The sequence below is a fragment of the Gorilla gorilla genome, chromosome 5 (genome assembly GCF_029281585.2).
Source record: "Gorilla gorilla gorilla isolate KB3781 chromosome 5, NHGRI_mGorGor1-v2.1_pri, whole genome shotgun sequence".
Taxonomy (NCBI): Eukaryota; Metazoa; Chordata; class Mammalia; order Primates; family Hominidae; genus Gorilla; species Gorilla gorilla.
This window is the reverse complement of record NC_073229.2, coordinates 72,447,470-72,470,633: the sequence shown is the minus strand read 5'-3', so window position 1 is coordinate 72,470,633 and position 23,164 is coordinate 72,447,470. Positions and strand designations below refer to the sequence as shown.

Here is a 23,164-nt window from a genome sequence, read left to right as displayed (position 1 = left end):
AAGTAGCCCTCTATTCTAAAGTAAAAAATTCTAAAGCATTTCATCACATATGCTGAAAATTCATCATTTATTTAAAACATTTTCATTGGCTACTTTCTCTTTCAACATTCATAGTATTCTATTGGAAAAAAAGTTACCATTTCAGAGAGTTTAAATTCTGTTTTCTTCATCAGAGTTTCACAGCTTAGGGGACAAACTTCAGTTAAGATTGTCTTGAAGAGCCTTGATATTCAATAAATGCTCCTTCTCTTATACTTTCTTACTGCTATCTCTTTCTGACATACCCAGCACTGCCTTACATTTGCTTCATTCGTGAACTGCCATGAAAAATGCAGTTCTGAATTAAACTATCAGGCTACATTCCCTTTCTGGAACTCTCTCCTCCCAACACCCCACAGTCTTCATTTCCTCCCAGCACAGTGATATGTCCATTGATGTTTGGGGCTTGCTCAAGTTTTGCTGAAGTTTTCTGACCTATTTACATGTAACTGGCTGTCAAGCTAAGTAGTGCAAATCCTTTCCCTTTGCAATGACTATTGAATTAGTTCCTTTCTGTGGCATCTGGCTAAAGAGAAGTGCAAAGCAATTTCATTGTTGAGACAGAGAAAACAGGGCAGAGGTCAGATGATTCTGAAAGAAAAGATACCATTTGTCTAAAGATATAAAATTGCTTTTAAACTCTGCTCTCTTCCCCTTCTCTTGTTTTCCCTGTCAATGAAATAAAAAGTGTATAAATTATTTCTGTGCAAGAGACAATGTTAATAACGATGCTCAATTTTACTTTGTAACATATTTCTCTCTGTTCCTTTGTAATACTTGTGGGTTCAGTTATTTATTTGTTCACATGCTAACTCAGTGCTTGGCACCAAGGAGGATCTAATAACAATCTGTCAGAGTCTCTGATTAACATTAATAAAGTACCAAACAAGGTATCTAATACTAATAAGAAAAAAAATAAAATTAAGGGTTCATAAAATACTTCCCAAATCCACAGACGAAGGGAGAAAGAGAGGCGCAGGGACCCCCTGTGTGGCCATGTTTTCTTTAATCTCTCTTACCAAATGGCGTTTGGCAACTGGTGAGCTTCTCAGGGGTATCTGAGGCTGAATAAGGGGAGAATATGGGTGTGAGAGGGTGAAAAAAGAGGAAGCAATAATTTTGGAGACAGGATAGCACTTAAAATGTGCATGAGGTAAGCTATGTGTTATATTATTTTAATATATTAAAACATTTAATATCTAATTGATCAGTAGCCTGGGACAAAATTCTGACCCAATTATCTCTTAGAAGAAGCTTGATGAACACATTTTCTTCTCATAGTTTGATTCTGAGAGAATAAGCCTATGTACAGGAAGCTAAATAAGCCTACATACAGAAGTAAAGTACAATACAGAGATGTGAGGAGGCAGTACGCATCATTGATTAAGGCATTCAATTCTGGACTTCAGAAGGAAGAAAAGTCCATGATGTGGCCTGCAAATCTAGGGCCCTGGCCTCAATAGACACCAGTGAATGACCTCCATCCTCATGGAAGTACCCAACAAAAAATAACTGGAAGTCCTGAAGTGTGGGTGCTTTACGTATACATCCAGATTACTCTCTGTCTCCTGCCCATGCCTGAGGTTTCCTTGGATCCATTGTTTTCTAGAATCCTGAGTCTTCTGAGGTGCCCATGGCATCTCTTGCCTAACCATTGCCTCAACAATTAGTAGTTATGCTTAAAATATTTTAAAATACACTTCAGCACAGGAGACTGTCTTAGCTTTGGGGATGAGATCACAATTTCAGGGGCTCTGTAAGCTGTGCAGAGGAAGATAGAAGGACCATAAAAAATATGGATGTTATATAGGCTCACATATGTAATCTGAGTTCTGGAAGGGCATATTTGGTCATGTTTACCCTATATGCCCTTTATGCAGCTTGAGGACTGCCTGGATCTGATTCTTTATAATCCTCAGCAGACTTAGGTGGAAACGGAAAAGACAGCTGCCTACACAGTGAAATTCGAAAAGCCTCAAGATGCCCTCCTGCCAGTCTGCTACAGTGCCTGGAAAGCAACAACCATAGTCATACAGCTGTGTCCTTAAGAGACCTTTCCTGATAAGAAAAGGAGGTGACATGTTTATCCATCACAGCTCTGTCTTAATTAAAGATATTCTGGTTGCAGGTAACAAAAACATCCAATTTATATAAGCTAGTTTATTGGAAAACAATAAAGCTATCTCTCAGAGGAGAATGTGAACAACCAATATGAAGAGATTGGAAAGCCCTATAAAAGAAAGTTATCAAAAAGAGAAAACTCTTTTTTATTCTGTCTCCGTTTACCATAAAATCCATTTTCAAGAATACTCAATTAACATTATCTGCCACTGTGTTCATTCATAATTCATTTTGATTCATGATCTACACAGCTTTTTATCAGTCTTAATTTTACAATCTGTAAATTGGATATTTAATTCTACTTTTTCTATAGACAACAGAAATAATATTTACAAGTTCCAATGAATAAGATCCTATAAACAATATTTGAGCATTGTACAATTTTATATATTCTATCAACAAGTATTATTGCATACCTACTGTGTATATGGCATCTATTTATAGTAAATTTCTTCATCTCTGAACATTCCTGAATTTTAGTGCTCTCTTTTAGTTAAATTTCAATGTTACCCATTTTACTTTGTAAAATTTTCTATCTTCCTACCATTCTCCACTCTTGCACTCTGATTAAAGATTTTTGGGGGGTGGAATTAAAGAACAGCAGGCAGCCTTCTCTGCAAGGTAATTTACATCTAATTAGAGGAACATTTCTCAAACTATTCTGTGGAAAACTAGTTCCTTGAAATGTTCTATAAACCAAGGAGGTGAAAGACCTGTACACTAAAAGCTGTAATGTGTTTAATGAAAGACATTGAAGACGACACTAATAAATGGACAGATAGCTCATGTTCATGAATTAGAAAAAATTAATTTTGCTAAAATGCCAATACAACACAAAATAATCTACAGATTCATTGTAATTCCTATTAGAATTTCAATGTCATTTTTCAGAGAAATAGAAAAACAATCCTAGTATTTATATGGAACCACAAAAGAAGCAAATTGCCAAGGCAACCATGAGCAAAAAGAACAAAGTTGGAGACATCATATTACATGACTTCAAAATATACTACAAAGATATAGTAATTAAACCAGCACTGTCAGGCATGTATGGTCATGTAGGTGCATGTACACACGTGTATGGTTAGCTGATTTTTGACAAAGGTACCAAGAATACACAATGAGAAAAGGCCAGTCCGTTCAATAAATCATGCTGGAAAAACTGGATATCCATATGCAGAAGAATAAAATTGGAACTTTACCTCACATCATGTACAATAATCAACTCAAAATGGATTTAAAACTTAAATGTAAGATCAGAAACTGTAAAACTACTGGAAGAAAACATAGGGGAAAAACTACGTATTGGTCTGGGAAATTATTTTTTGGAATTTGATAGCAAAAGTGCAGGCAACAATAGTAAAAATAGACAAGATTATATCAAGATAAACAACTTCTGCACAACAAAAGAAACACTCAACAGAGTGAACAGATGTATTTGTGAGAAAATATTTGTAAGCTATATTTATCTGATAAGGGGTTAGTATCCAAAACATATAAGGAATTCAACTCTTTTATAAAAAATTTTAATTTAATTTTATGTTAAGTTCTGGGATACATGTGCAGGACTGTGCAAGTTTGTAACATAGGTAAACGTGTGCCATGGTGGTTTGCTGCGCCTATCAACCCATCACCTAGGTATTAAGACCCACATGCATTAGGTATTTATCTTTATGCTCTCCCTCCCCACATCACCCACAACAGGCCCCAGTGTGTGTTGTTCCCCTCCCTATGTCCATGTGTTCTCATTGGAACTGAACTCTTTAGAGGAAGAAAACAAATAACCTGATTAAAAAATGGGTAAAGGACCACAATATATCTTACTCAAAAGAAGATATGCAAATGGCTAACAAATATATGAAAAAATGCTCAACGTCACTAATGATTAGAAAAATGAGAATTAAAACCACAATGATATATCATCTCATACCTGTCAGAATGGCTATTGTTAAAAAGACAAAAGGCAAAGTGTTGGCAAGAATGTGGAGAAAGGGAGCTTTTGCACACTGCTGGTGGGAATGTAAATTAGTATAGCCATTATAGGAAACTGTATGAAGGTTTTTCAAAAAACTAAAAATAGAAATACTATATGATCTAGCAACCGCATTTCTGGGTCTTAACCCAAAAGATTTGAGATCAGAGTGTCAAAGAGATGTTTGTACTCTCATGTTCACTGTAGCATTAATCACAACAGTCGAGATATGGAATCAACCTAAATGTCCATCAGCAGATAAATATAAAAAAGTACTATATATACACAGTGGAATACCATTCAATCTTAAAAAGAAATAAATTCTGTCCTTTGCAAGAACATGGATAAAATTGGAGAACATTATGCTAAGTGAAAAAAACCAGGAACAGAAAGACAAATATGTTCTCACTTACTTATATGTGGTATCTAAAGCAGTAGCACTCAGAGTAAGCAGAAAGCAGAAAGGTGGTTACCAGAGGCTGGAAATGGGGGAGTGGGAGGAATGGTGGGAATGGGGAAATTATAGCCAAAGGATACACAACTTCAATTAGACAGAAAGAATAAAATTTTTCTTTGAGACATATTATGCAGTGGGGGTGAATGTAGTAAATTATAGTGGATTGCACATCTTTTTTTTTTTTTTTTTTACAAAGGTATATTTCTTTTTTTTTCTTTAAGTTTTGGGACACATTTGCAGAATGTGCAGGTTTGTTACATAGGTATGTATGTGCCATGGTGGTTTGCTGCACCTATCAAGCCATCATCTAGGTTTTAAGCCTCTCATACTTTAGGTATTTGTCCTAATGCTCTCTCTCCCGCTGCCTCCCACCTCCTCCCGACAGGCTTTGGTACGTGATGTTCCCCTCCCTGTGTCTATGTGTTCTCATTGTTCAACTCTCATTTATGAGTGAGAACATGCAGTGTTTGGTTTTCTGTTCCTGCATTAGTTTGCTGAGAATGATGGCTTTGACCTTCATCCATGTCCCTGCAAAGGACATGAACTCATTTTTTATGACTGCATAGTATTCCATGGTGTATATGTTAGATTGCACATTCCAGCTGCTGAGAGAGTACTTTTTCTCACGCAAAAAAAAAAAATTAAGGTAACAAATATGTTAATTAGCTTGATTTAATTATTCTATATTGCATTCATAAACATAATATCACTTTGTACCCCATAAATATATACAACTATATTTTGTTAATTTACAATTTATAAAACAAAGATTGAAATTGCCAAAGTTTTGGAACTCTCCATATTGTACCCTTAAAGTCTATTAACAATTAGCATATGAAAGACTCTGAAAAAAAGCTTCAGTAAATAAATATGACTCACTTTATTTCTCACATATATTTGACCATGAAACCGATTTGCAAGAATATCCAAATTAGCATCTGACACTAGTGTTCTCAGGGATACACATAGGGACACATTAACTTAGATTCATACTTTCTTAGTTTTATGTCCTCTTGGTTATATTGTCGAGGGTCTTGCTATATTACCCAGACTGGTCTTGAACTCCTGGGCTCAAGTGATCCTCTCACCTCAGCACCCCCAAGTAGCTGGGACTTCAGGTGTGCCACCATGCCTGGCCTCCTGATTCTTTACACAGGCCAGATAACCTTTACAAAGCCAACCACAGAAAAGTTTACAAAGGAGGTAGTGAATAGTGTGATTGCTGTTCTCTTCTCATCTGAAAAAGGGCAAAACAAGCAGGTCACTTCAAAAGTCACTGAACAAATGCTTAATTGCCTTCTGGAGGTAGTCCACTCCACTTTAAACTATTTTCTTCATAAATTACTTCCTGTAGCTGTTCTAACCTCTTTCCCTAAAAATAATCTATTTTTATTTTTAGGAGTAGGACTGCCAGTGGCCTGAAGATATCAGGAGGTTCTCAAATTATTTTTATTTCTGTGCCATGTATTGAATTGTGTATGTAATATATACATGCATTGAATCATAATTGATAGTTATATAATGCTTATATGCTATGTCTGTTTTACACATAATTCCTGGAAGTCCAATTTAATCTAAGCAAAAAGGATTGTGATTTAGAGGTTTCACTGAACTAAAGATAATGCAATATCAGAGACAAACTCAAGATGACAGCTAGAGCAAACTCTCTGAATTTGAAACTTTAGCCAAATAGTTAGTTTAGGAAATGAGTGGGTAGCTGCAAACCCCTCCAGAATCCTTACAGCAGCTGCAGCTATAGTTCATATATTTTTTAAAAGGCAGTTATCATCATTCATAACCTAGTTCCACTGTGTATCAGGAGTTATTGGAAAATCTGAGAACATTTATTTAATTGTACATGTAATTTACCAATCTGTGTGGCAAACCCGGCGCATTAATGGAAATAATTCAAATTTCACTGATGTATCGATTCTACTACATGAAGCTGCATCTGTATCTATTTTTGAAATGATTATGTAATAAACCCATGAGAGCACAAGTGTGTGAGCATGCACATACACATATACACATTAGAATTTGGGATTGGGGGAGGGCAGCTTTTAGTATTGAATATTGTACAAGTGCTGCACATGTATTCACAAATAAACCCACTTCCACTGAGCCCTTGCTGCTCCTATAGGAACTGCAATTACTGCCACTGGCCCACAGTGCTCCACAACTTCTCCTCTGACCCAGTATCACCCCTACAGGGCACCAGCTCTGATGTGCTAGAGCTGTCATGCTGCCCACGTTATGTATCTAAGAGGTGGAAGGCAATTCCTTCCTTCACTTTGGGCATAGTCCTTTAAAGTATTTATTGAGCTTGACTATTTTAAGAGATTTTTGTAAAATCACTCTTTTATTTATGATTTTGTGCTTTGAATCACGACTTGCCTTCAACCACTAAAGTGTATAGCATCTATTTATAGGCTGCTTCTTCACTTGGGGTGAGTTCTTTCCCAGAAGGCTCCTCAGTCTTGCAGAAAGTCTTCCCTCGGGCCAATAATTTTCCAAGCATACTTGTTTCCATATGAACTCCTGCAGTTAATGCAGTTTGGGATGTTCTTCAGAAAGTGTTTGTACCCTCATTCAGATGTTTTTTTATTGGACCACTTCATCACATCTCCTGATTTCCCAGCCATGTACTTGGCCTTAGACAAACCCTGGGCTGAAGCTGAGGTCACAAGTGGAAAAAAATGTGATTAAAATGGTGGTATTCTCTATCTATAATCAGATTATTCACCACCATCCAGATCAGGACTATGTACTTAAGGATTTTCCTTTTGCCCAAGCTCATGGTAAAACTCCCTTTAAAACAAACCTCTGCTTCTAGACTAATCACCTGGCTCTGAGCCCTCCTGTATTCACTGGATGTCATTGGTTTCAGTTTTCTCTTACCTTCTATTATAATTTTCTGTTTCACCCCATCAGATTGGATAGAAGACTAACTAGATTGGCCTCCTAGGATTTGTTTTGAATTGTTCATTCCGGCTCCACACACCAATCCCCATTGGTACAGGATTCCTACATGTCTCATAGGTAGAAATCAGATGATTGTTACTTACAAAACTAATGGCTGTGTTCTCTGTCTCTAAATAATCTGACTACTTTCTCTGTCTTCTCTTCCTCCATTGCTTCATATATGTGGTTGCTTCTTGTGGATTGTCTCTAGCTTTTCTTCTCCACATTCCCTTGAGAATCACTTTCATCCTTAATTCAGCTCTTACTGCCTACAGACTTCAAGACCCTTCAGCTTTAACCATTGCTTTATGTTACCAGACTCAAAAGCTTACTACCAATTAAGTATGTCTAGATGAATGCTTGATGCCCAAATCCAGCCTGTAAAAAAACAACTGTTCACTCGCCTGTCCAAATGGCCCCTCTTTAAGTGTCCTTGCCAACACTCCATTTCCCAGCCTTAAGCCCTCAGGATCACTGCATCTTTTCCTTTAGCCCACCCTACAGAAGTTAGCAGTTTCTAACACTCACTGATTTTACTTCTGTTTCCTTTGTTTTCTATCGTCACTGCTTAAATCCTAGTTCAAACTCTTTTGTCTTAGGGATAGGAATACTCCCTTCTCTGGTCACTCTGCCTCCTGTCTTTCCCACATACAAGCACCTTACGTATTATTCTTGACCAATTTTCCTCAACTGCAGTCATTTTCTTTTGACTATGAAACCCAAACTTTCCTCCTAATATGCTATAATATATGCCAACATACTTTTCCAAATTTATTTAGGAATCCATTTAAAGGCTACAGTCCAAATAACTTCTTCCTTTGCCTCACATACGTACCAAAATTTTCAGCCTTGATGGGTTTGCTTATGATGCTTCTCCATATTGGAATGTTATTCCTTCTCCCAGATCATGTTCTCATGTCTCAAAATAATTTTTCCTTCAAGGACCTCCTTAAACATTACCTATCAATGAAATTTCCCATAATGCAATCATTCAGAAATAATTGTTGCTTCAGCTCACCTCCTATAGTACTTTGTAGACATTTCCTTTAAGTATCTATTTTTTTCTATCTTTTATTGTAAATGTAGTTATATATTTTCCCTTCTAGAGGTTAAGTATTCGAAGAAAAATTTCATAAACCTATTTATCTTCATTTCCTTCACAATGCTTAATGAATTATTCAAATTGTCCTATGTGTTAACCAGTAATTTTTTTTTTTTTTTTTTTTTTTTGAGATGGAGTCTCGATCTGTCGCCCAGGCTGGAGTGCAGTGGTGCAATCTTGGCTCACGGCAAGCTCTGCCTTCCGGGTTCACGCCATTCTCCTGCCTCAGCCTCCCGAGCAGCTGGGACTACAGGCGCCCACCACCACGCCCGGCTAATTTTTTTGTAGTTTTAGTAGAGATGGGGTTTCATGGTATTAGCCAGGATGGTCTTGATCTCCTGACCTCGTGATCTGCCTGCCTAGGCCTCCCAAAGTGCTGGGATTACAGGCGTGAGCCACCGTGCCCAGCCGTTAACCAGTAATTTTTAATATTTTTAGTAGATTGAATTGCTACAGAAAGTGCTGTGGTTCTAAAACTTTACTAATTTAATTAACCTGATTTGCAAGTTTTTGCTATCACAAAGTTTCTGTATGAGGATTGGATTAATGTTGACTCTAAGGATAAAGCCTTGCTTAATGCATTCAATTATCTGAATCTGTTGGATGTGATAAAAGAATGTGTATTGGCCCTGTCAAACTGTCTTATGAATTAAATTACCTTCATGAAGGCCAAATAATAAGATGAACTGAAGAACAGGATTTAGCAAAAAGGAAGCCAGATTCTTCTAATGTACTTATATCATAACCAAGTGAATAAAAGGATAAAGTATCAAATCAAGGGATCCACTGAAAGTCCTGATAGGAAGAGCAGGAGTTATAACTTCAGTGATAATTGCTTAGTAGTGGCCCAGCCAGAGAAAAAGTCAGAGAAAAAGAGAAAAAAACGTGCTCTTCCCTTTCAACGAGGGATTTTAATATGCATGATGGGCCAGGCATGGTGGCTCACACCTGTAGTCCCAGCACTTTGGGAAGCCGAGATGCAAGGATTGCTTGAGCCCAGGAGTTCAAGAACAGTCTGGGCAATGTAGGAAGACCCCATCTCTACAAAAACTAAAAATAAAAATTAATCAGGTGTACTGTTGTGTGCCTGTAGTCCCAGCTACTTGGGAGGATGAGGCAGTTGGATCGCTTGAGCCCGGGGATGTTGAGGCTGCAGTGAGCTGTGGTGGTGCCACTGTACTCCAGTCTGGACAACAGAGTGAGTCCCCTATCTGAAAAAAAAATACTGAATATCTGTAACCACACCTTTGAGGAAGTCAAATTAGAATAAAACAAATTAAGGGGAAATGAAATCTAGCATCTACTTAATGCTTCTGCATGTCAGACACTGTTCTAAATGCTTTGGATGTGTTCCTCATTTAGTTCTTACAACTCTGTATACAGGCATCATTATTAGTCCTTTTTTTTACATTGAAATAAAACTAAGGCATAGGAAACTTAAGCAAGTATTCAAGATAATGTAAGATCACATCTGAAGGAGCTTGGATTTGTTTAAATCCAAGCAGTTGGACTCTAGGGCATACAATTTCAATGATTATACTAACCCTACTTTATTGCTTTACAGATAAAGGTCTCTTACCCAAGTTACCAAAGGAGATAATATACAAGAAAATAAGCAATATTTAGTCTTATTCATGTACTGAACATGTATCTACTAAACACTTACATTGTTCTGTTCTAGATGCTGGGAACACAGTTGAGAACAAAGCAGAAGCACCTACCTTGATAGAGTCTCCATGAGGGTTTGATACACAGGTAATAAGTAAATGAAATAAAAAGAGATAATACAAGTTTATATAATAGTTCAAAAAATAAACACAGCAAGAAGGTAGAGAACATGCATAACAATAAGGGGTCCTGTTTCGGATCATTTGCTTTGGAAAGGCATACCTGAATAGGGAGTGATTTGACCAGCATGTGAAAGGAGCATGCTATTTAAAGATGCAGATGAGAGGTGTGTAAACAACTTGTGGTGTGTTAGTAAAACATGATAGGGCCAGTGAACCTGAACTGAGTAAGCAAGGGGAAAGTTGTCAGGTGGAGAGGAGCCAGATCATGCCAGGCTTTTGTTTGGTTAAGGCCAAGAAAATGAGTTTGAGTTTTATCCTAAGTAGATGGAAAACCGTTAAAAGTTTTGAGCTACAGAAGTGAACTGATCTGCTTCTAATTGCAAAAGGATCACTGTGGCTATAATGTGTAAAACAAGAAATAGAGACTGAAGCATATACGAATAGAAACAGAGAGACTATTTAGGAAGTTTACTGCAATCTTCTAGTCTAGAGAAGATAGAAAAATAGTGTTGGAAATGGTGAGAAACTATCAGATTCTATATACATGTTGAAAATTGAGTCAACAGAATTCACTAATAAATTGATTGTGGAGTTTAAGGGAATTAGGTATTGAATACAACCCCTTGGTTTTTGGATTTGTCAGCTGGATGAATGGCAGTACTCTCTACTAATGGAGAAGACTGGGGGAGAAAAAAATTTTCGTGGGAATGATAAATGAAAATCAAGAGTTCTCTTTTGAACATGTCAAATTTAAAGTCTATATCAGATATCCAAGTGGAGATGCTAAGGAGGTAGTAAACACACACACACAAACACACACACACACACACACACAGAGACAAAGAGGTCAGATTGTAAATAATATTTGGAAATCATCAGCCTAAAGATGGTATCTAAAGCCAGGAGTCTGTAGGAGCTCACCTAGTGATTTAATAGAAAAAAAGAGATGAGAAAAGGATTGAAAAGAAGCCAGTGAGTCATGAAGTCAAGTACTTGAAGGGGAGCAACCAACAATAGCAACAATAAAAAAATTAATAAATAACTTTCAGTAAGGAGGAGTAACAGATAGTCTAATGAAATGCATTTTATTCATTCCATGTTCATCTGGCAAATAATAAATGAGTGATTTCTATGTGGCAAATCCACTGGTCAAATATATTTGCGCAACTCAGTCTTAAAATGACCCCTAGTCAGATCCTAATCTTTGTTTTGCTCATTTATTTCTGGCATCACTTTTTCTTCTTAAATAACTGTATTTTCCCTCTGTTTTTGCTTATCCTAATTTCAGCTCACTTTCAATACTCACCTCACCTGCTACATGATCCCCTGCTGGATAGTTTTTCTAAATACACTTGTCTTATACTCTTTTTGACATAAAAGTTTTTATAGCAATGTAATATGTATCTTTCTGTAGATCTAGTCACTTCAAGTATATTATAAGCCTTTCTGAAAGGCAAGGATCAAACAATAAAATCATAGTGCTATCTGTATTTTTTTTTCTTTTGGTATTGTTATCATAAGTATTAAATACCCACTTTTTAGACTTGTGAGAGTTTTTTTTTATGGTCATCTATTCCAATAATTCCAAGTATAAAGACTGTATTTTACCACGGAGAGCTCCAAACTTAAGGAAAATAAGTTATCTACCCATATTATGAGCCTTACTAGTTTAAACCAAGCCCCTTGTTTCCTTTCTTTTGATTAGGATTACACCACTTGAATGCTTTTATGCTATTTGTCTCATGGTAATTACAAATACTGATTATGAATTAGTTGTCTTCTATTAATACATGAATTATTAGTCTAGAAATATGATATAGACAAAACATTTTAAAAGATAAAACTGACAAAGATAGATAAATAAAGGAATATTGGTTATATGTGACCCACACAGATACTCAGGCCAAACTGGGTTGGGGTGAGAACACCCACAAAAGAAACTCAAAGACAGAAGTGTCCTTGGAATCAAGTTTGAGGAGACATGACAAGAATGGATATTTCCCAGTGGATTCCATGAACACTCTAGCCCTGAAACAGTGAGAAAACCAGAAAAGACCTAAGGGATATGAGAGTATAATTTCAATGAGAGAGGACAAGCTGTGGAATGAATTAGAAAAAGAAACTGAAGTAGGATGGTTCAGGAAATTAAATCCTAGGGCACAGAGAAATTCTCAGAGAAATTCTCAGAGTAATTCTAGAATGTACACTGTAAAGAATACTCCTCTTTTTTGTAAAGAATACTACTTTTTTTCCTACCTAATAATGAAAAAAATGAGATATAGAAAAAGTAAGAAATTTGCCTGTGTTTCAATCTCAGGTCTTGGTATTTCTAAAGGTTAAGCTTCTAAACACTGTACTCTATTTCCTTGTGTCCCTTTTTTTGGCAAGTAAATGAGTAAAGATTATACTATTTGTTCAATCAAGTTATTGTCCAAGAAATTAACTGGAATTCAGCTATTTATTATTTATTTATTTAGGTTAAGCACTTCTCCTACCTATTTCAGTATAAGAAGTATGCATAGTTCTTTCTAAAACTATACTTTTTCATTTTTACTCAAGATCATAACTCTTCCTGACCCCTTCAGAGATAATAATCAGCCAGTTTTCTCCAGATATAAAAGTTATTTATGGGCAGTCTGAGTTTCCATTGACAGAACTCTAAGATATAACAGGTGTTACATATATTTTTAAAATTTCATCTCTGTGATTCAGAACTTTCATACATTTCCTACATATCTCTTTGTAACTTCATTTTATCCTTCTATAAAGTTGTTTTATCTTGAGGACATACAATTATTCATGTATCCTTGACTCTCAAAAACTCTCCATTGAATTCCCTTCCCTGGTATGCAGCTATTCTCCTTTTCATCTTAATCAAAGTTCTAAAAGAATAATTTTGAAAAAGATACCAGCTATTTAGTGAGTATCATAGCCAAGTTTACACTGAGAATTTTATGTCCATTATCTTCTTTAATTCATGCTACAAATTAATTAGGCAAATATATCTTGAAAATGGCTTTCTATTCCCAGCTCTGGTCATTGGTTCATATCAGAGAAAATCTCCCACTGAGAACTGGAGGTTAAAAAATAATTTTTTTTTTTTTTGAGATGGAGTTTTGCTCTTGTCACCCAGGCTGGAGGTGCAATGGCATGATCTCGGTTCATTGCAACCTCTGCTTCCCAGGTTCAAGTGATTCTCCTGCCTCAGCCTCCCCAGTAGCTGGGATTACAGGTGCCTGCCACCATGCCCAGCTAATTTTTTTGTATTTTTAGTAGAGACGGGGTTTCACCATGTTGACCAGGCTAGTCTTGAACTCCTGACCTCAGGGGATCCACCTGCCTTGGCCTCCCAAAGTGCTGGGATTACAGTCATGAGCCACGGTGCCCAGCCTGACCTATTGTTTTAAATATTCCTATACAGGTGTAAGCCACTGCACCTGGCCCAATTTTTTTAAAACCTATTTGATGATTGTCTATGTAGAAATTCAAAAGAATCAACAACAACAACAAAAAACTTACTGGAACTAATAAATGATTATAGCAAGGATGCAGGATAGATACAAGGCTAATATACAAAAGTCAACCTCTTTTCTATATAACAGTAATGAACAAGTGGAATTTTTTTTTATTATACTTTAAGTTTTAGGATACGTGTACACAACATGCAAGTTAGTTACATACGTATACATGTGCCATGTTGGTGTGCCGCACCCATTAACTCATTATTTAACATTAGGTATATCTCCTAATGCTATCCCTCCCCCCTCCCCCTACCCCACAACAGTCCCCAGAGTGTGATGTTCCCCCTCCTGTGTCCATGTGTTCTCACTGTTCAATTCCCACCTATGAGTGAGAACATGCGGTGTTTGGTTTTTTGTCCTTGTGATAGTTTGCTGAGACTGATCGTTTCCAGCTTCATCCATGTCCCTACAAAGGACATGAACTCATCATTTTTTATGGCTGCATAGTATTCCATGGTGTGTATGTGCCACATTTTCTTAATCCAGTCTATCATGAACAAGTGGAATTTGAAATTAAAAATACAATACCATTTACATTAGCACCCACAAAAATGAGATACTTAGGTAAAAATCTAACAAAATATGTACAAGATTTATATAAGGAAAACTACAAAACTCTGTTAAAAGAAATTTAAAAAAACTAAATAAATGAAGAAATATTCCACAATCATGGATACGAAGATTCAATACTTTCAAGATTTCAGTTCTTTCCAACTTGATCTGAATGGTAGATTCAGTGAAATTCCAATCAAAACTTTAGCAAATACTTTTGGAGATATAAAAAATCTAATCCTAAAGTTTATATGGAGAGGTAGAAGACCCAGATTAGCCAGCACAATATTGAAAGAGAAGAGAAGACCAAAGCTGGAGGACTGACACTACTCAACTTCAAGTCTTTCTAAAAAGCTGCAGTAATCAACACAGTGTGGTATACATGAAGAAAACAGACAGAGATCAATGGAATAGAAAGCCACTAAACATAGCTAATCAATCTCCAATAAAGGAGCAAAGGGAATAATACAATAGAATAAGGATAGATTTTTTCAACAATGGTGCTGGAACAACTGGGCATCGACATGCAAAAACATAAATCTATGTTTTTATGCTCTTCACAAAAATTAACTCAAAATGGATGACAGACCTAAACATAAAACACAAACTTATAAGCCTCCTAGAAGATAGCATAGGAGAATATATATGTGACGTTGGGTTTGACAATGACTTTTGAGATATAAAACCAAAGGCATGATCTATGAAAAGAAGAATTGATAATCTATACCTCATTAAATTTAAAAATTTCTGCTCTGTGAAATACACTGTCCAGAGAATAAAAAGACAAACCACAGACTGGGAGAAAATATTTACAAAAATTATAACTGATATGAACTGTTATCCAAAATATATCAAGAACACTTAAAACTCAGAAATAAGAAAACAAAAAACTTGCATAAAAAATGGGCCAAATACCTTCAGTAAGGGTAACAGACACCTTACCAAAGAAGCACATAGATGGCAAATAAGCACATGAATAAATGTTTTGCATCTTACATCACCAGGGAAATGGAAATTGAAACAACAATAAGAAACCACTACACACCGATTAGGATGGCTAAATCCAGAACACTGACACCACCAAATGCTGATGAAGATGTGGAGCAATAAGAACTCTCATTTATTCCTGGTGGAAATGCAAAAATGATGCAGCCACTTTAGTACACAGTTTGGCAGTTTCTTACAAAACTAAATATATTCTTATTATATGATCTGGCAATCATGAGCCTTAGTATTTACTCAAAGGGGTTGAAAATTTATGTCCACACAGTAATATGCACATGGATGTTTATAGCAGCTTTCTTCATATTGCCAAAATTTGGAAGCAACAAAGATGTCCTTCAGTGGGTGAATGTGTAAATAAAGTGCGGTAAATATAGACAATGGAATATTATTCAGAGCTAAAAGCAAATCAGTTATCAAGCCATGAGAAGATATGGAGAAAACTTAAATGTTATTACTGAGTGAAAAGAAGTCAATATGAAAAGGCTACATCTGTATGATTTAAATCATATGACATTCTGGAAAAGGCAGAACTACTGAGAAAGTAGTGGCTGAGGGTGAGAAAGAGCGAGGTGGTACACAGAGCATTTTAGAGCAGTGAAAATATTTGGTATGATAATCATAATAGTGGATACATGTCATTTTACATGGTCCAAACCCATAGAATGAATAACACGAAGGATAAACCCTAATGTAAACTACGAACTTTGGATGATAATACTGTGCCATGTAGGTTCACAATGGTAACAAATATGCCACTCTAGTGGGGGATGTTCATAATGGGAGAGGCTATATATGTGAGGGTTTAGGGGCTATGTGAGAAATGTCTGTACTCCCTGCTTAATTTTTCTGTGAATCTAAAATTACTCTAAAAACTACAATCTTTTAAAATATCCTATTTGATGAAATCAGATAGTTACAAAGGTGTCAAGGACTGGAGAGTATAAAATCTCATAGAGAAAGGATGTCCCAGAAATGTCAGATTTTGAGACATTTGCCAATTCTAGAGCAATGGCTGAGAAGCTGAGAAGTGGAGCAAAGTTTATAGCAGCTTATTATTTGGGAAAAATATTGAAAATCAGCATCTACCCAGAATAAAAGGCCCTGGTAAACACTCAGGCTTTCCGTCTGTTACCCTTACCAAAGGTATTTGGCCCATTTTTTACTCAAGTTTTTTGTTTTCTTATTTCTGAGTTTTAAGTGTTCTTGATATATTTCGGATAACAGTTCATATCAGTTATAACTTTTGTAAATATTTTCTCCCAGTCTGTGGTTTGTCTTTTTATTCTCTGGACAGTGTATTTCATAGAGCAGAAATTTTTAAATTTAATGAGGTATAGATTTTCAATTCTTCTTTTCATAGATCATGCCTTTGGTTTTATGTGCCTCAGAATAAGCGAAGTAAACATTAGGCAAGAGAGATAGAGACCGCTTTTAGTATAATTGTGAGTCATCTCACCAGGAAGATAAAACAAACCTGTTTTGTATGGACCTAATAACATACCTTCAAATTATATAAGGAACAAATTGACAAAATTAAATAAGAAAATAGATAAATTTATCATCATAGTGGTAGTTTTAAAAAATGTTCTGTTAGTAATGTGATTTACATAGAAGATTTGAACACAAATAAACTTGATTTAATTAAGATATAAACATTACACCCTCTCTCTATATATATCCAAAATCCACAAAATCCACAAATAAGGAGGTTTGACTGTGTGTATGAGCTTACTCACTAATATTTATTTACAACCCTAAAAAACAGAGTACTTTCAAGGTAAAATTTGGGCCACCCAACATATATGTTCCCAACTGAAGTCAAACAAGGGAATGTCCTACCTTCTTGATGAAGGGTTTTATCAGGTTGATCCATATGAATTACTCTTTACATAGATTAAAATGTCAAATATCTGCAGTTTCATATGGTTCAACTTAGGCTGGGTGTTTTCAAGCTGTTCAATTTTTTTTTTAGTACTTTTGTTTGTTAATTTCCAGTTTATTGGATTTGGTTAGACAATATGGAATATAGTTTCAAATGTATGCTTTTAAGTACATATAAACATATATGAATATTTTTATAAATAATGAGTATATGTTCTAAATATATAAACACAATACTCTGTGTGTGTGTGAACTGTACTTATTTTAATCTTCTATATTACTTGTCTTAAAATGTGATATACTTTACAGATTTTTACCAGGAGACAATTATACTTTTGGCCAGTTGAGTGCTTAAAAAAAAAAAAACTTAAATATCTCTTAAGTAGGGTATTGGGTCTCCATTTCAGTCACAGTCTATACCCCTTCCTATTGTCTTATTACTAAACTAATCCACAAAATTCTATTATATGCCAAGATCCTATAGGCATTAGAATTCTCTTCCCTACTCTAGATCTTTTCCCTTGTGATTTCCACATTTTGTTGTTGTTGTTGGCCTGTTAGATAGTTATTCCATTATTTTTTCAGACAACTAAAGCAAGTATTCTGTTTTTCTATTGCTGTACTAAATTTTGTAATTCAAATATAATGTTTCCTTGGTTCCAGAAAGCTCTTTTTGTGCTTTAATTGCACCCTCTTGAAAAGCTGTATTTTTTGTTCAAGCTTTTATCTTTTTCATTTATTTTACCTTAATAGAAACTTCCTGTTCTTATTATTCAATTAAGTCTCTTTCCCTCTTTTTAGTGAGTGTTTTTCAAAATGGATCACTGCTTCTCTTTGCCTTCTTATGAGTTTAAGTTATCTCTACTGCCCCATATGCTAGGACAGCGGTACCCAAACTTTTTGGCACCAGGAGCCAGTTTTATGGAAGACAATTTTTCCACGGACAGTGCGGAGGTGGAGGGATGGTTTCAGGATGATTCAAGCACATTATATTTATCATTATATTCTCATAAGGAGTGCGCAACCTAGACAGCTTGCATAAGTGGTTCATAATACAGTTCGGGCTCCTGTGAGAATCTAATGACCCCACTCATCTAACAGGAAGCTGAGCTCAGCTTCACTCATCAGTCACTCACTTCCTGCTGTGTAGCCTGGTTCCTAACTGGTCACTGACCAGTACCTGTTGGCTAATGCCTAAGGTAACCCCACATCCTAGCATAGGGCTAGGATGTGGGGGTATTTTAGACACTGGCAAAACTGCAGCAACTGGAAGATAGGAGTCATTTCCTTATGAGACAATGTATAGAGTCAGCTGAAAAATTGGGACCCCTTTTACTGAAGCATGCATGTGATGAAGAGTGTATGCATGTGATGAAGAGTGTATGCACGTGATGAAGACTGCTTAGTGTTTTAGACTTTTCTAAGTGCTCTTGGGGAGAACTATCTTCTTCCAACCACACGGACTATCTGTGTAGCCCACTAGGGGAGACTCTTTCCTGGGCCACTGGCACCAAGAATATTGTGCAACCTCCTCCAGGACTTGACAGGTGGGAAGGCACAGCTCCCCTTTTATCTAACCGATTTTAGGGAAGTAGTATAATTTTTGGTCTTCACTCCAGGTTCTGCTATCCTCACAAATAATGAAAGCCTTTTTTTTTTTCTTTTACTTCTCAGGAGCTCAAGTCTTGGCAGCAAAGGGATTTCCTGTAGGTTCATTTAATGGGGTTATTTTATGTGTTGAAATGTCCTGGCAAAAAAAGCAAAGTCCTGGCAAAGAAAGGAGGGGTTGGGGTGGGGTCAGGAATGTGAATTCAGATCATCATTATTCATGAAAAGCCAACCATTCCTTTTCAGTTTGAACATATCTTTCTTTCTTTTCTGTTGTCCTTTCTGTGGTTCTTTTCTCAAGATGGCTATTCCTAGGGGCCTAGACCTTACCACAAACATCTCTAGAATCACAACCTTATGAAAGAAAGAAAATAATGGATCTGTTTTCCTTGAGCTGTAGTTAAAAAATAGAAGCTGGAAACTTCAAGTGACCCAGTTTTCACATTTACACAAGCCAGAGACCAGAGGGCAGAGGATTGTGATTGGCCTCTTTTAACAAAATTGCAGGGATAGAATGTGGAGGGAATAGTTCCTCAAAATAGACTGCATTTATAGTATGGGAAAGAATAGAGATTTTCCATCCATCACACTTCACTTTGTGTAAGTATCAACTATATGGTAATTGGCCTGAAAAGTGAGTGTAAGCCTTTTCTACCAATATTGGTTTTATGTGCCCTTGAGTTTTCTCTTGCCTGAGTATTTTTCTCTTTTACATTCTAGTTATATTTGCTTCTTGTCCCTTGAATAACATGACTAACACTAGAGGCAGAGAACAAATAGAACATTCAGTTTTGCTGTCACTCCATTGCTATAGCACAGAGACATGGATATTTAAAAAGGGTAAACTTTTTTTAACGTTTCTCTTCTTAGGAGAACATTTTTAGGGACATTAAAAATAGGTATCTATGGAGAAATAACCAGTTTCTTAGCATAGCAGAACTTAACAATGTGTTAATTTCTGAAATTTTAATTAAATAACTGAGTAAAAATCAAGATTCCTGATTGAATATACATGCATTATTGATTACACCTGCATCTATTTTTAAATCAAATATTCTAAGAGAATCACACACCACTTCAAATCATGATTGGCTTATAATTTAATGCTTCTTCATGCAGCATCAAATGTAACTTCAATTTTCAGATGTTGTACAAATTATATATTTGAGATTTCAAAGCTAGCTAAATGTTATCTTCTCTGCTGAAGGAGACTGAAACAGAAAATGCAAAAAATAAAATAACTTGTTTTTGGAATGCATGTGTTTAATTTAGAAAGAGGCTTACCTCCTAAATTTTCTTGATTAAGCAACTACGAAATTTTACCTTGTATTTCCTGAGTGTGCAGAGTCTGGAGAATCATGCATCTCAATTGCCTTGGGTAAGTGTTCTAAGCAAGAGAATTGCATTTGGCTTCATGAAACAGAAAAACAACTCCAATGGCTTAACCAAGTGTGTGTGCATGTGTGTGTGTGTATGTGTATTTTCCAAGCAATAAGAAATATATATGATTTATAGATCAGGGCTTGTGCCAAAGTAATATGAGAGACCTAGGCTCCTATTTCTACCTTTAGCATGTAGCTTTCACAGTCATGGTTCCAGTATAGCCACTTTACCTTCAAGGAAGAGGAGGGTAATAATAAAGACAAAAGGATGATGCTTTTCTTTAGAAAGTAAAACTTTCTCAGAAGTCCTCAGCAAGTGCCTACTTATATCTCATTGGCTGGAATGATGTAACATATCCACCTATGGCTGCAAGGATGGCTTAGAAATACCATTTTTAGCCTGAACACATACAATCAGAGTTGTTTTAATTAAAAATAGAAGGGGCTGGGAAAAGAAGAATCCCAGAAAGCTCTCAATGTTCTACACTGCTTATGACATGTTCGTTATTGTGCTAATCACCAAAAAGAGCTGAAAGGAGAGAATAAGACGTACTAAAGCAGTGGGGTTAGAATCATGCTTGAAGAAGTCCCACAGCTGATACTCCTGTAATAGAGTCAAAAGCACTCAGATACACTCAATCGAAATGTTGGTTCTGTCAGAAGCAGCTAGGCCCACAGATGTATCTTCAAGAAGCCTTAGGTGAAGGAGATGGTTTCTGTATGACATAACTCAAGTGGGCTGAATCTATTGCCTTCTGTACTCTGGTGGGCCATGTAAAAGGCCTTTACCTCCTGGTTGGATGTGTTTTGTTGTTGTTGTTTGTTTGTTTTAGAAAACCACCATTAAAATTTACCTTTCTTTGGAAATAAGCTACAGCTCCTAGAACTTTTCCCTCTGCACACTCTCATGGATTAATTGATTGAACAGCCACATATTCTCTCAGAGTTGCTGGGGGAGGCCTTGGCTTCTGAGGCAAGAGTATGATTGTTTGGGGTCATTGTATGGGATAAGTTTATTATTAGTTATCCCATACAATGACCCCAAAGGCCTTTCCTAAGGGCCTTAGGAAAAGCTCAGAATGCAGAAGGCCAGAACTTCACCTTCCTTAGCATTTTGCCTAGACTTCTCCTGAAGCAAATGTATTTGATTGCAAACAAGATGGGAATAGAACGAGGGGTCCAATGTCAGGTTTCTGAGAAGCTTCTTATAAATAGCGCATGTCTCAACCATAATCTTACTCTTCTAGATGCAAACATCAAGAATGCTAAGCCCGAAGTTAAATTTTCACATAATCAGCTGTCAACTTTAGGCAGGAAAATCAAGGACTATGATTGTTATGTCCTATTTTTCTTGCAGATGTATAATGAGAATACATTACATGTTTGCTACCTTTTTTTGAAGGGCTCACAGGTAAGTAGCATAAGACTATGATGCCAAACGATGAGTTAATGGCTGCAGCACACCAACATGGCACATGTATACATATGTAACAAACCTGCACGTTGTGCACATGTACCCTAAAACTTAAAGTATAATAATAATAATAATAATAATAAAGTCTATGGCTTGCATGGCATAAGTTAATATTTTACAGTTATTAGAAAAAAGTAATCCTGTTAAAGAATCTATGAAGCATACTGACATGGTTATCCAACTCTACTGTAAAAGGTAGGCTAATTCCCAACTGAAACACACATTTAGCACTGCTAGACATCCAGTTGCTTGCTTAGCCCACAAACTTTTCTTATTATCTTAGCTATGAAATATCTTATTTGTCAAATAATGATTTATGCTTTCTGGAACATTTACATTATTATATAAATAATGTGATAAATATATATACATGCATATGTTATATACATGTATTTATCAAAACATTTATAATAATACAAATTTGGGAGCAAAGCCTATCTATATACTGGAATATATGTAGTCATTTAAGATGGTGCTATAACTATGTATATTGATGTTGAAAATATTTTTGTAAAAGCATATGTGTACATATGTAGTATACACAAAATTACAAATGGCATGAAAGAAACCATAAATAGTATTATTTCTTACTGAGCATTATGGGCAATTTTCACTTATCTTCTTAAACTATTACATATTTTGTAGTCTAAAAGTGAGTATTTATAACAAAGAAATAAAATCACCAAGAGTATATAAAGAGGGCTAACCCTTGAAGAACTTTTATTAGAATAATTTTAAGATAAATAAATTTAAGAGAAGAAAACAATCTAATGTCTTACTTAAAGATACTTACAAATGAAAGAGAATGGGAATTGAATTTCATTTAAGTGGTGTTTTTACATTCAAGAGTGTTCTCTCAATATTGTTTTGCATTAAATATTAATTTTACCCCCACACAATATCCACAGCGGGTATAGTTTTACTGTCTTATTCCAACAGAAAATATTCAAATTTAAATAAATTCATAAAATTAAATATAAATATAAAAGGGAATAAAAATAAATAAGGACTCTGAGTTTAGGAGTTAGTAGCAAGGTAAGTGGACAAACCTGATTTACACAGTGAGAATGTATAAAAAAACAAAACAAAAACTTTCTACCTCTCTCTTTGGCCACAATATACCCACTGTTGAAGAAAAAAATAAAATGACCTTTTCCATCAGAAACTGCTAATCAAAAGAGTGAGGTAGACAGATGGTTTTTTTTGTTTGTTTTTCAGTAACTCTCCACATTCCACTTTGGGACTCCTCAGTCTTAGGTCTGTCTTAACTCACAAGGATTCATAGTGCTGCAGACTCAT

The 23,164-nt window shown here is 35.8% G+C and overlaps 1 long non-coding RNA gene across 1 annotated transcript in view; it reads left to right on the top strand.

Annotated features, from left to right (window-relative positions):
- LOC134758668 (uncharacterized) overlaps positions 1-23,164 on the top strand; it is a 179,332-nt gene that overhangs the window by 135,543 nt on the left and 20,625 nt on the right. Inside the window, exon 3 of the long non-coding RNA XR_010134104.1 lies at positions 10,334-10,407. This is a non-coding gene — a long non-coding RNA (uncharacterized lncRNA). The remainder of the gene's footprint in view (positions 1-10,333; positions 10,408-23,164) is intronic.